At 43.0% G+C, this 14,779-nt stretch overlaps 1 pseudogene; it reads left to right on the forward strand.

Moving 5' to 3' along the window:
- Positions 1-8,038: 8,038 nt before the first annotated feature.
- Positions 8,039-11,378, forward strand: LOC148146990 (uncharacterized; annotated as a pseudogene).
- Positions 11,379-14,779: the final 3,401 nt, after the last annotated feature.

Genomic DNA, 14,779 nt, shown 5'->3' on the forward strand with positions numbered 1-14,779 from the left:
CATCACTTTATCATCCAATGGGTGTTACCCAGCTATCTCGACTCTGTAACCCAAGTTGGTCACTTGGGACACCTGGAACACACATATTTACCTTCTGAGGTGTACACCCGCGGAGAAATGTACAAGGACTATGTCCAAGTTTTCTAAGTGCTCCTTATTGGTCTTCTCTGTTGTTGGAACATCAGCTAGGTAAGTGGTGACCTGGTGTAGGCCTTGTAAAGTGTCCTCCATCTTCCACTGAAAAATTGCACAAGCAGACAATATCCCAAATGGCAGTCTCACATGTTGGTACAATCCTTATGGGTTCAAAGTTTGTGAGAAGATTTGTAGCTCAAGTGCTCGTTGCTGTGGTTCTGTTCGCCGAGCTGGGAATTTGTGTTGCAGACGTTTCGTCCCCTGTCTAGGTGACATCTTCAGTGCTTGGGAGCCTCCTGTGAAGCGCTTCTGTGATCTTTCCTCCGGCAGTTGTCGTGGTTTGAATCTGCTGCTTCCGGTTTTCAGTTCCAGTTATCCGCTGCAGTGGCCGGTACATTGGGTCCAGGTCGATGTGCTTATTGATTGAATCTGTGGATGAGTGCCATGCCTCTAGGAATTCCATTGCTGTTCTCTGTTTGGCTTGTCCTATAATAGTAGTGTTGTCCCAGTCGAATTCATGTTGCTTGTCATCTGCGTGTGTGACTAATATGGGTAATAATTGCAGCATACTTCTGGCAATCCTCATCTAAGAACAATTATGAGGATGCATGGCTCCTGTCCAACTTCGTGATGGACAGCCCCACTTGCCAGCTTTGTGTATAAATCCTCTATGTAAGGAATTGGATATTTATCCAGCAGTTTACCGTTTGTTTAAAATCCCCACAAGGATGAACAAATCCATCAGGCTTCACAGTCAGTATGCCCGGTGCTGCATATTCCACACACTGGACTAGTTTGATGATTCCTTCATTTTCCAGCCTTCTGGTTTCACCTGTCCTGAATGGCACTGGGCGGGAATAGCAGAATCATCAAATTGCTTCCTGGTTAACTTGCAAGGTGGCTTTGGCTCCTTTGATAGTCCCTGCACCTTCCTGAAACACTTCTGGGCATTTAATTAGGACTTCACTTGACATTGGCTTCCCGGTATAGGTTCTCAGTCTAGTTAAGAACTTGCTCAAACTTAAGGGTTAGAATCCAGAGCGACTTTTCTCAAAGGCTGGTTCTGTGATCACTGAAATGGCTACACTGGTATTGACCTTTATTTTAATCAGGTGACCATTTAATCAGATATGAATTTTGATTGGTTTTGATTTTGACATTGTTAAACATTTAACTGTTCCAAACTAGATGTAGGTAAACTTTCCATGATGCGCACTTTTATGGACACTGGCTGATGAGTTCTCTTACTCCACTAGGTCTCGTGGCTATCTCAAGTCCGCATGCCAGCAGCAACTACAATTGCTTGTCAGTTGGATCCTGAAGAAAATGTTAACACTTTGGCCAAGACTTTGCTTTGTTGTGGGATTTTTACTGTGGGCTGACCTAGAGTCCCTCTGTTCAGGATACATCATGAGTGAGGCTATTCAATTGCCTTTACTCAAGTGGTATTCCCCAAGCTCAGTCAGATTGGTGAAGGTATCCACTTCCATCGCAATACCCTGCAACTGCGGTTGAAATATTCCTTAACTAAGTTTTGAAAGATTTTAATTTCTGGTGCCTCAGAGAAATTTACGCTCCTAGTAACCAAATAAACTACAGGTCCACATGCTATCAGGAGAATTACTCAATGCTTTTCACCTGCCCCAATGTCATTTGCCCAGAACAGATAACACATTCTTCCCACATATTAGGTCCAGTCTTCGACAGTAGGATCGGACGAGTCAAGCTTCTCAAATTGGGGGTTGATGCCAGAATTGCTTACCCCAACTCAAAGATGACTGTTGTGAGCAAATGTCTTCAGTGGATTTTTTTCCTCTTGCTGCCACTGAAGTATCTCCACAGAGGCCGGTATCCCATCACCAAGTCATCTTTTATTTAAACATGCATTGTTCTTGACACTGGAAAGTCAGCTTTCAGAATGAACAAAACTTCTGACACTCCTGTTTATATCTGTCAGCTAGGGCTCCCAGGTTTACAGCACCAATCTGGGGACTCATATTCTACGAGGTCCACTTGGCTGACCTTGTTGCAATTACTACAGAGATTCTGGGGGGTCCTGAATGTGGAACTTCAGAAGAAATGGCACTTAGAGTGAATTTGAGGTCCCTGGTCTCTCAGCGGCAATGACTAAAGCAATGGAGTACAGGTCTCTGTGGCTCTCTTGCAGCCACTGAGCATACTGCTGGACCTGGCTCTCCATGGCACCAGCCAACCTGCCCATGGAGTCAGCCAGACACATACATGCCAATGCTATCATGATGTTGATAATGCTAGTCGATTTCACAAACCTTTGATCCAGTTTCCGAGAGTCTCTGGCAAAACTGCCTGCTGCTCCTGTGTATGTTTGCACATTTGCACAAAGTTATTTGCAGCTGACTCTATGGGGTCCTCATCTGCCTGAGGCTGAGCAGATGCCTGGACTCTGACTGTCCTCTGGATGTCAGTAATCTGGGCATTACATCTTCAGCTCGCTGCAGAGACATGCCAATGATGTGCTCACCAGCATATGCTCCCTGTTCTAACCTGACTAAAGTACCCTCTGAGGTGTCAGTATCTGGGCCAATAGAGGGTGCAGGAACCGACTTTACCACTACATCCTCTGAGGGATCTCTGAGTAGGTGGAGTGTCTGGCTTCTAATAGGCAGAGGCTGTGTGGATGCCATTCATGCCCGAAGAAGACATGAGAGGGCATGGTTGCACAATAGTCGTGTATGTTTGAGCATCTTAATGGGTGGAAATAGGGGAGCAGCACAGCATAATGAATGCTCCTTGGTTACCATGGACTTGGAGATTGCAGCATCCCCACATGAGCGATCATAGTTCTCTCCTAGACTTTCACCTCATACAGGGTCAGGAGATGTACTATCCTGCCACCCATCTTTGCTCTCTTGTCCATGCTGTGGTCTGTTTCCATCTGCACTGAGACAAAATCACCAACGTCTCAGAGCACGCTCCACGGGTGGTGACCACACACATCCCCTATCCACAAGGACATCCATCAGCAAAGCTGGCTGTCAAATTCTTTCTGGTCTAATGGTTCTTGGACAATTGACAGAAACCGTGTAGTGCTGCTGTGAACTGACAGCAATTGAGCCAGTGCAGGGCTAGCCATTAAAAATAGTGCCAACACTGAAACTGTTTAGAACTGCTGGCAGTGGCCAATACTTCTTGTGGCAATGGTGGAATATAACAAGTGGAGCACCATAGGAAAGTGATGTGTGGACAGTGAAGCAAGTTCAGAAAGATAGTTTGAGAAAACTCATTTGGTCTCATGGAGAGAAAGCCACCAGAAACCTCACCAAAAATAGCACTTAGCTCATTTCCAATAGGATTCACCCTTGGTTGCTATCTTACTGCTGTTTGTGAGGACTTTCTGTGTGCAAATTAGCAGCCGTGTTTTCTATGCTTTGTTGTCCATAAAACACTTAGGGGCATTCTGAGGTTGTGAAGAATGCTATAAAATTGCAAGACTTTTCATTTCTTATACTGTCAATTTTTCATTTTAGATCTGATTGCTTTTTTGAGAGCTTTCCTCCAGTGTTTTCAGTAATAGTCTTTTTAAAAATGGCTAAACATAACTTACTGTGTTTAAGGGCTTTGTGTCTCTGATTCATGTTCAATCCCTGACAACTTATGTAAACTGCAGATAAGTATATACCAAGGAACCTTGATTATCTGGCATTCGATTATCTGAACTTTGGATTATTAGGACGAGATCACAAGATCCCATGTTTGGCTAAACTGTGTTATCTGGCATTCGATTATCCAAACATTCAATTATCCGAACAAAATGCTCCCCACCCATGTCTTTCAGATAATTGAGGTTCCTCTGTACTTGAAAACAGAAAAGTGAATAACACAATGGATAGCAAAATGGAGTTGGTGAATATGCCACTCAATTAACTGAATCTGTCTCCTGCTGTCCACCCTTAATTTCCATTATCTTTAGATGCTTGTTTGGCCATGCTAGATCTGTGTTTTCTCATACAGTGCTCAAGGACCTGCCTTCATGCCTAATATTTACAGTGGGCTTTATGCGCTACTGGTCTGACATGCCCCTGCAGTGTGCGTTTGGCGATCCATATCTGGGTGAACAAACTTGCTTGCACCAGCACAATAGAAAAATGCCTTCTCTCTCTGTTGAGATCTTTCTCTTTCACTTTTTAATTGTCTGAGTTTCCATCGCATTATTTAATTCCTCATTGCTGTATCATACTAAGAAACCATACAAACCATGAAATATTTACATGTATGCAAAACTATTAGTGCAAGCACCATAGAAAAGAACCTCTTCACTCTGTTTTCAATTGTTCCGATTTCTCAGCTTGCTTTGGAAAACTCACTTTGATTCTTCCGTATCAGATAGTGTGCATACTACCTTTCCATATATGCAAAACATCAAATAGATAATCAATTTTTTTTTCTGAGATGATCTGCAGCTTTTGCAAATCTGAATAAAGGTCCAGTGAGACCATCATAGTGGCACCATAGGAGGTCAGACAACATAGTGGAGTCAGATGACAAAAAAAATCCCTATACAAAAAAATAACTCACTTATCCGTGAGCCCTTCAGGAGAATGTTATCTGGGCTGACATGGAGTCCTTTAACCTGGGAGAGATGCTGACATAGTGGTAATCTCGCAGGTCTTATAACCTAAAGGGCAGCCAAATGTGCTTGGAACTTGGGCTCAAACCATCACCTTGTTAGCTGGTAGAATTTAAAATTGACTAATAAAGCTGGAACCCTAAAGGTTAGTTTCAGCAATCGGTACAATCAATTGGTGTAAAACCCAAAAGGAAAAGGAAAATCTGTTACATGTGACTCCAGCAATGTGGTTGACCCTCAAATGTGCTATGAAGCGGATGGTCGAACCCCTGTATTCATTAAACCAAACACCCACAAAAGCTCACCTCGCCTCATAATTTGTTAAAATGCGAGTGACAGAGAACTCCCAAATTCCAGTATTTATAGAAAGTAACATCAATTTATTTTCTAACTCTAAAAGTGGACATTAAACAAAAATCATTCACAAATCTAAGCCCCCTTTCTCTTAGCTGCTTACTATCTGCCACCAGCTCTGTTACAACATGTTGTTCCAATAAGACACTTATTAAAATTACATCAATTTAGTTTCAAAACCACGCAGTCTCTGTCTTCTTCTGTATCATCACTCTTACAGCTGCTGATCTCCCTGGGTTGTCTTCTTTATTTTTATTGCGAGTACATTTCACATGAAAAAAGTACATTTGATAGAGAGTGTTTTCTAATTTCTTTGAGAGCAAGTTGTTAGATAGGCAATTAGCTCTTCAGTATTACTTCTCTCTACGGTAGTTGCTTTCTTACCAGTTTTCAAAATGTCCACATTCTTATACCCCAACATCGGATCATCTCATTGGTTTGATGTTGGCGAAATAATCAATTCAAACTCGATTAGGTTTTAGTATCCTGGGACATAATTTAAACTGATTGGTTAAATTCAAATTATTGTCAAAACAGCAACAAAACTTCAGGTATCCATTTCACAGCCAAATGTTACATATTTTCAGCACGGTTGCTCAGTGGTTAGCGCTGTTGACTCGTAGCGCCAGCAAACCGGGTTTGATTCCAGCCTCAGGTGACTGTGTGGAGTTTGCACATTCTCCCCATGTCTGCGTGGGTTTCCTCTGGGTGCTCCAGTTTCTTCCCACAGTCCAAAGACATGCAGATTAGGTGAATTGGCCATGCTAAATTACCCCATAGTGTTCAGGGATGTGTAAGTTGGGTGCATTTGTCAGGGGAAATTTAGAGTAATAGGCTAGCAGAATGAATCTGGATGGGATACTCTTCGGAGGATCGGTGTGGACTTATTAAGCTGAAGGGCCTGTTTCCATACTGTAGGGATTCTATGATTCTATGATTTTCAATTTTCCAGTACACTCTAGGATGCCACCTAGTCATATATACAGGTGCTTGTAAGCTCTCAGTTCAGAACAGCCTTCTCGCTCTCTGAAAGGGACAGTACACTCTTTCAACTTCATAACAACTGCAATTCATTTCAAGATCAATGTAGGACAGGTAACAAGTGTGTTGTCTTACCAGTGATACCCATGTCCCAACACAGGAAGACAATAAAAACAGAAATTGCTGGAAAAGCTCAGCAAGTCTGGCAGCATCTGTGGAGAGAAATCAGAGTTAACCTTTCTTGTTGAGTGACCCTTCCTCAGAAAGACATTCTTCTCCTTTTATCTGCAGCATGTAAAACTATTCCAGCCACTTTTCTAGGCTTGATGTCAGTTGAAGAAAGCAGGGCAGAGGGTACAGAATAAGACCCTATTTTATCCTCATTGGGCACTTGCACACAGCATTTCTAACACAGATGCAGTGGTGCAAACAGTGGGAGAATTCAATGTTTTATATTGCCCTCTTTTCTATCATAAGCATTGTGCTCTGATTTTGGAGGATGTAGACTCCAAGGTAAGGAATTGCTGGCATTCAAAGAAAAGAAATGCCCACTCTGCGTGATATATAATCATAATGTTGTGTTCTAAAACACCAAGCTGTTCCTGGTGCATACAAACTAAAGAAAAAGGCAAAATATGTTATTGTTCAAGCAAATATCTTGCACTGGCTTTTAGCTGTCAATAACTCAGACTGTGGTTTATTTTTGGTCATAGGATATGAGCATCCTGACAACATCAGCATTTTTTACCTCCACCTAATAGCTATTGAAAAGGTAGCGGTGTGGCAATAATCTAATGTTCACACCAGAATTTGTACCAGATATCAAAAAAGACAGTACACATTATCTTTACCGATTGTCAAACATTGTACTTATCTTCAAATTAAAGCAATTTAACTGGCAGCGGCCCACTTTGTTCAATACAATAAATATGAATGTTATATTAGGTCCATTGTTCAGTGCATTGTGAAGCCCTTGCACAACTCATAAGGCTGAACAATTGTGTTTTTGGGGATTGGTGCAGGGCCAACATAATTCCAGAAGCGCAGTGATACAAACCCTTGAATCCTTGCCATCTCTCGTGTTTGTTGGCAAGCACAGAAAATAATATTGAATAAGATATTGAGGAAGAATATTCATTAATAGAATTGGGAGAAAAAAGAAGTAAGTAACAGAAGCCAACCACCCCCTGTTGACATTCAATGACTTAACCATCACTGTTGAAAATCACACAACACTAACAGGTTCATTTAGAAGCACTAGTTTTTCAGAACGCTGCTCCTTCATTAGGTGTTTATGGAATATAAGATCATTGGACACTGAATTGATAGCAAATGTTCAGAGTGTGATGTAACTGAAATTATATATTGAAAAAGACCTGGATTGTTTAAGTCTCTCATCTTTTAGAATGGGCATGTTGGTTTCAGTTCTTTCATATGTAAATACCAGAACTTTCTTAAAATTACATTTTCAAGTGAACTTTAACAGCAGATGCCACGTTAGCCCAGATAATGCATTGAAGGTGTGAGGTGCCCTGTGTGAGGCTGTCTGTGCCCCAATGTTTAGACTGATTCTAATCTAAAAAAGGGATTTACAGAATCTTACATGTAGTTTTTGAGCAAAATGAATGTAATTCTGCAAGTACAAATTCACCCCACAAACTGATGTGTGTGTGTGTGTATGCAGGTGTGGATGTGTGCAGGAGTATGAGTGTCTGTGAGAGAATGTGTGTATCTGTATGTGTGTGAGCATGAGTGTGAAGGGGTATAAGTCTGTGAGAGGGTGCGTGTGTGCTTGGGAGTGTATGTGTGAGCACATGAGAGGGAGCTTGTGTATGAGAGTGCATCTGCGTGAGTGTCTGGGTCTACAGGAGTGTGTGTGTGTGGCTGCATGTCTGTTTGTGTGTGTCTGAGTGTGTCTGTCTCTGAGTGTGACCAGTCGAGCCAGGAACATTCCTCGTCACAATGGACGTGTCAACACTCTACACCAGCAATTCCCACAATACCGGCATTGCAGCAACAGTCTCAGTACTCAACACCAACAACTGTGAATCTCCAAGCACCATCCTACAACTCATCTGCTTCATCCTCGACCACAACATTTTCACCTTTAACAACCAGTTCTTCATCCAGACACATGGAACAGCCATGGGGAACAAATTTGCACCCCACTATGCCAACATTTTCATGCATGAGTTCGAACAGGACTTCTTCTCTATGCAGGACCTCCAACCAACACTATACATCAGGTAGATTGATGACATTTTCATCCTCTGGATCCATGGTGAGAAGTCACTGAAACAACTGCACAGTGATATCCACAAGTTTCATCCCACCATCAAACTCACTTTAGACTGCTCTCCAGTATTTGTATCATTCTTGGACACATATAGCTGCATGAAGGATGGGCACCTTAGCACCTCACTCAGCCGCAAACCCACAGATAACATCATGATGCTACACTTCTCTAGCTTCCACCCGAAACACATTAAAACATCCATTCCCTAAGGACAAGCCCTACGCATACACAGGATCTATCCAGATGAGGAAGAACATGATGGGCACTTGGGAGTACTCAGGGATGCCCTCATTCGAACAGGGTACGATGCTCAACTCATCGACCGCCAGTTCCAACATGCCACAGCGAGAAACCGTAATGACCACCTCAGGAGGCGGACATGAGCTGAAACCAACAGGGTGCCCTTCCCAGGAGCCAAAAAGCTACGCCATGTTCTTCGCAGCCTGCAACATATTATCAATGAGGATGAGCACCTCACCAAGACCTTCCCCACACCTCCACTCCTTACCTTTAAACAACCGCCAAACCTCAAACAGATCATTGTTCGTAGCAAACTGCCCGGCTCTCAGGACAGCACCATACAACCTTGTCACGGTGGACGCTACAACATGTGTCAGAGTGCCAACACAGATACCACCATTACATGTGGAGACATCTCCCACCATTTACATGGCAGATATTCATGCGACTTAGCCAACTTTGTCTATTTCATACGCTGCAGGCAAGAATTCCCTGGAATATTGATGAGACCGAGCAAAGGCTATGGCAATGGATGAATGGACACCGCACGACAATCACCAGACAGGAGTGTTCCCTGCCAGTCAGAGAACACTTCAGCGGTCCAGAACATTCAACCTCGGATCTTTGGGTGACCATCCTCGGATTTCGGAACAGGCAGCAGCGAAAAGTGGCCAAGCAGAGGCTAATAGCCTTAACTGGGACCTTGGATTCATGTCACACTACAGGTGACCCCAGTGCACTACACACACACACACACACACTCCTACAGATACATCTACACACTCTCTCACAGACACTCATACTCTCCTCACACACACACACATACAGACACACACACATATACACACAACACATAATTTGGTTTCAGTTGTGAATTTGTACTTGCAGAATTACACATTATTTTGCTCATAAACTGCATAAATCCATGTAAGATTCTGTAAGTCCCTTTTTAGATTAGAATCATTCTGAACATTGGGGCACAGACAGCCTCACACAGGGCACCTCACACCTTCAATGCATTATCTGGGCCAACATGGCACCTGCTGTTAAAGTTCACTTGAGAATGTAATTTTAAGAAAGTTCTGGTATTTACATATGAAAAAACTGAAACTAACATGGTCATTCTGAAAGATGAGAGACTTATAATTTCAGTTAATCACATTGTACACATTTGCTATAAATTCTGTGTCTTACGATCTTATACTCCACAACCACCAGATGAAGGAGCAGCGCTCTGAAAGCTAGTGCTTCAAAATAAACCTGTTGGACTATAACCTGGTGTTGTGTGATTTTTAATTTTGTACACCCCAGTGCAATACCGGCATCTCCAAATCATAGTCGCCATCACTGAATCCCTCACCATCACCATCCTGGGATGAAGAAGAAATCTACCTGGGCCAGTCAGAAAAATACAGTGACAATAAGAGGCGGGAAATTCTGTAGCAAGCAACTCACCTCCTGGCTTCCAAATACCTGTCCAGCATCAACAAGGCTCAAGTCTGGTGTATAGCGCAATACTCTCCAGTAACCTACAGCTCCACTAACACACAAGAAAGTCAATACCATCCTAGATAAAGCTTTCCTTTTAACTGGCACCCCATCTGTTCCCTTCACCATGACCACCATGACAGTGGTAACAGTATGGACCTTACTTGGAATGACTGGCCTTTCACTGTCACTAGGTCAAAATTCTGCAAGTCCTTCCCAAACACCACGGTGGGTTTACCTTCACTATACAGTCTGCAGCAGTCTCCAAACCCACGACCACTTCAATCTAGGAGGAAATATATCGCCATTCCTTCATTGTCACTGGGTCAAAATACTGGAACTCAATCCCCAATACCATTGTGGGCCTACAGCCCATGGCCTTCTCAACAGGCATTAGGGACCGGGCAGTTAGTGATGCCCATGTTCTACAAGTGAATTTTAAAAAAGGGTCAAAAACACAACTCAGCTGCACCTTCTCAAGGGCATCTTGTGATGGGCATGAAATAGCAAAGCCAGCAATGCTCACATGCTGTGAAATAATTTTTAAATATATATGCAGGTTTCCCCCACTTGCTGAAAGGGATATAAAACCAACAAGTCAGCAGGGATGTATCTTAATTATACAAAAATGTGAAGGGAGACGTCGGACAAAATCTAGAATTGTTAAGGTTGCCATGTCAGCATTCTTCCAACAACGTTTGCCCAAAACATCGATTCTTCTGCTCCTCGGATGCTGTCTGACCTGCTGTGCTTTTCCAGCACCACTCTAATCTTGATTCTTCCAGCAACAGCCCAACACTGTTCATTTCTCTATTTTTCGACTCCCAATATATAATGTAGTCATTTGTACAGGAATTCCATCCAATGTGGCCCAACTGAAGGAGTCATCATAAAGGGGGTCAACAAATAGAATGAGCAACAAATTATAAAGGAGAAAAGCTGCAGGCGAGGGAGCCAAAGCTAGGAATTACGGATTAATTTGTTCACTCTTAATGACTGATAAAGTAATGGGGTTATTCACTAGGCAGAAACCTGAGGAATACAAATTAGAAAGTAAATGTAAAAGGAGGCAAGATAACTTCAGAACGGATAGATTCTACATTTCCAGACCTCCTTGACAATTTTACAAATATATAATTCCAATGTATGTTGTATGTAGGTTCTGGTGTTCCTGAAAAATTTCAAATAAAAGGCTGTTTACAAATACCAACAGCAGGTATCCTTGGCAAAGTCAAGGAATTGACTGAGAGGAAGGAGGCTGTAGATATTAGCATTTGACCAATGGAGAGCTCGGTAGTTGGTGTTAAGGCCTGTTCTGTTTTGAACTTATGTAAGTGACCATTCAACCAGCTCCTGCAGATTCAGAGTTTAGAAATACAATGCATGTTAGCCAGATTGAGAGGAGGAGGCATATCCAGATCTAACGAAGAATCCAACAAGCTATCAAAGCAACCAGAAACATATTTTTAATGGGCAGGACTATGCCAGATGGAGTTACACAATAGACAATAGACAATAGGTGCAGGAATAGGCCATTCTGCCCTTCGAGCCTACACCACCATTCAATATGATCATGGCTGATCATCCTTAATCAGTATCCTGTTCCTGCCTTATCTCCATAACCCTTGATTCCACTATCCTTGAGAGCTCTATCCAACTTTTTCTTAAATGAATCCAGAGACTGGGCCTCCACTGTCCTCTGGGGCAGAGCATTCCACATAGCCACCACTCTCTGGGTGAAGAAGTTTCTCCTCATCTCTGTCCTAAATGGTCTACCCCATATTTTTAAGCTGTGTCCTTTGGTTCAGCACTCACGCATCAGCGGAAGCATGTTTCCTGCCTCCAGAGTGCCCAATCCTTTAATAATCTTATATGTCTCAATCAGATCCCCTCTCAGTCTTCTAAACTCAAGGGTATACAAGCCCAGTCGCTCCTGTCTTTCAGCGTAAGGTAGTCCCGCCATTCCAGGAATTGACCTCTTGAACCTATGCTGCACTCCCTCAATAGCCAGAATGTCTTTCTTCAAATTTGGAGACCAGAACTGCACACAATACTCCAGGTGTGGTCTCACCAGGGCCCTGTACAGCTGCAGAAGAACCTCTTTGCTTCTATACTCAATCCCTCTTGTTATGAAGGCCAGCATGCTATTAGCCTTCTTCACTGCCTGCTGTACCTGCATGCTTACCTTCATTGACTGGTGTACAAGAACACCCAGATCTCTTTGTACTGCCCCTTTACCTAAATTGATTCCACTTAGGTAGTAATCTGCCTTCCTGTTCTTGCCACCAAAGTGGATAACCACACATTTATCCACATTAAACTGCATCTGCCATGCATCTGACCACTCACCTAACCTGTCCAGGTCACCCTGTAAATCTCCTAACATCCTCCTCACATTTCACCCTGCCACCCATCTTAGTATTATTAGCAAATTTGCTAATGTTATTACTAATTCCATACTCTATATCATTAACATATATTGTAAAAAGCTGCGGTCCCAGCACTGATCCCTGCGGTACCCCACTGGTCAATGCCTGCCATTCCGAAATGGAGCCGTTTATCACTACTCTTTGTTTCCTATCAGCCAGCCAACTTTCAATCCAAGTTAGTACTTTGCCCCCAATACCATGCGCTCTAATTTTGCTCACTAACCTCCTATGTGGGACTTTATCAAAAGCTTTCTGAAAGTCCGGGTACATTACATCTACTGGATCTCCCTCGTCCATCTTCAGAGTTACATCCTCAAAAGATTCCAGAAGATTAGTCAAGCATGATTTCCCCTTCATAAATCCATGCTGACTCTGACCTATCCTGTTACTACTATCCAGATGTGTCGTAATTTCATCCTTTATAATAGACTCCAGCATCTTTCCCATCACTGAGGTCAGACTAACTGGTCTATAATTTCCTGCTTTCTCTCTCCCACCTTTCTTAAAAAGTGGCACAACATTAGCCACCCTCCAATCCGCAGGAACTGATCCCGAATCTATCGAACTCTGGAAAATAATCACCAACGCATCCACGATTTTTCGAGCCACCTCCTTCAGTACCCTGGGCTGTAGACCATCAGGCCCCGGGGACTTATCAACCTTCAGACCTAACAGTCTCTCCAACACCAATTCCTGACAAATATAAATTCCCTTAAGTTCAGGTCCTTCAGCCACTGTTACCTCAGGGAGATTGCTTGTGTCTTCCCCAGTGAACACAGATCTGAAGTACCAATTCAATTCTTCTGCCATTTCTTTGTTCCCCATAATATATTCCCCTGTTTCTGTCTTCAAGGGCCCAATTTTAGTCCTAACCATTTTTTTGCCTTTCACATACCTAAAAAAGCTTTTACTATCCTCCTTTATATTATTGGCCAGTTTACCTTCGTACCTCATTTTTTTCTCTGCGTATTTCCTTCTTAGTAATCCTCTGTTGTTCTTTAAAAGCTTCCCAGTCCTCCATTTTCCCACTTATCTTTGCTATGTTATACTTTTTCTCTTTTAACTTTATATGTTTCTTTACTTCCCTTGTCAGCCACTGCCACCCATGCCTCCTCCTAGGATCTTTCTTCCTTTTTGGAATGAACTGATTCTGCATCTTCTGCATTATACACAGAAATATCTGCCATTGTTCGTCCATTGCCATCTCTGCTAAGGTATTGCACCATTGAACTTTGGCCAGCTCCTCCCTCATAGCTCCATAGTTCCCTTTATTCAACAGAAATCTTGTCACTTCCGATTGTACCCTCTCCCTCTCAAATTGCAGATTGAAGCTTATTGTATTGTGGTCACTACTTCCCAATGGCTCCTTCACTTCGAGGTCCCTGATCAATTCTGGTTCGTTGCACAATACCAGATCCAGAATTGCCTTCTCCCTGGTAGGCCCCAGCACCAGCTGTTCTAAGAATCCATCTCGGAGGCACTCCACAAAGTCTCTTTCTTGAGGTCCAATACCATCCTGATTCTCCCAGTCTACCTGCATGTTAAAATCCCCCATAACAACTGTAGTGACATCTTTGCGACAGGCCAATTTCAGCTCCTGATTTAACTTACATCCGACATCCAGACTACTGTTTGGGGGCCTGTAGATGACTCCCAAGAGGGTCTTTTTACCCTTAGAATTTCTCAGCTCTATCCATACTGACTCTACATCTCCTGATTCTAGGTCCCCCCATGCAAGGGACTGAATATCGTCCCTTACCAACATGGCCACCCCACCCCCTCTGTCCGTCAGTCTGTCCTTACGATAGCACGTGTAGCCTTGAATATTCATTTCCCAGGCCCTGTACACTTGAAGCCACGTCTCAGTTATCCCCACAATATCATATCTGCCAGTTTCCAAAAGAGCCTCAAGCTCATCCATCTTATTTCTAATGCTTCGTGCATTCATGTATAGTATTTTTAATTTGTTACTGCCCTCACCCTTCCCATCAACTCATATTTCATTCAACCTTACAGCATGATCCCTTTTTGAGTTTTCTGCTTCATTGATACAGTTGTCTTTCTTGACTTCCCTTGTTCTAACTTTACCTTCAATTTCATTCTTAAACATCCAGTTTGTCCCCCCCCCCCCCCCCCCCCCCCCCCCCCGCGCTACTTAGTTTAAATGTAGCTGTGTTGCAGTAGTAAACCTGCCTGCCAGAATGCTGGTCCCTAACCTATTAAGGTGCAAACCGTCTCTTTTGTATACTT

Source organism: Chiloscyllium plagiosum, unplaced genomic scaffold (genome assembly GCF_037043375.1).
Source record: "Chiloscyllium plagiosum isolate Xiang-an unplaced genomic scaffold, Cpla_swu_hap1 HiC_scaffold_18, whole genome shotgun sequence".
In the NCBI taxonomy this organism is placed as follows: domain Eukaryota; kingdom Metazoa; phylum Chordata; class Chondrichthyes; order Orectolobiformes; family Hemiscylliidae; genus Chiloscyllium; species Chiloscyllium plagiosum.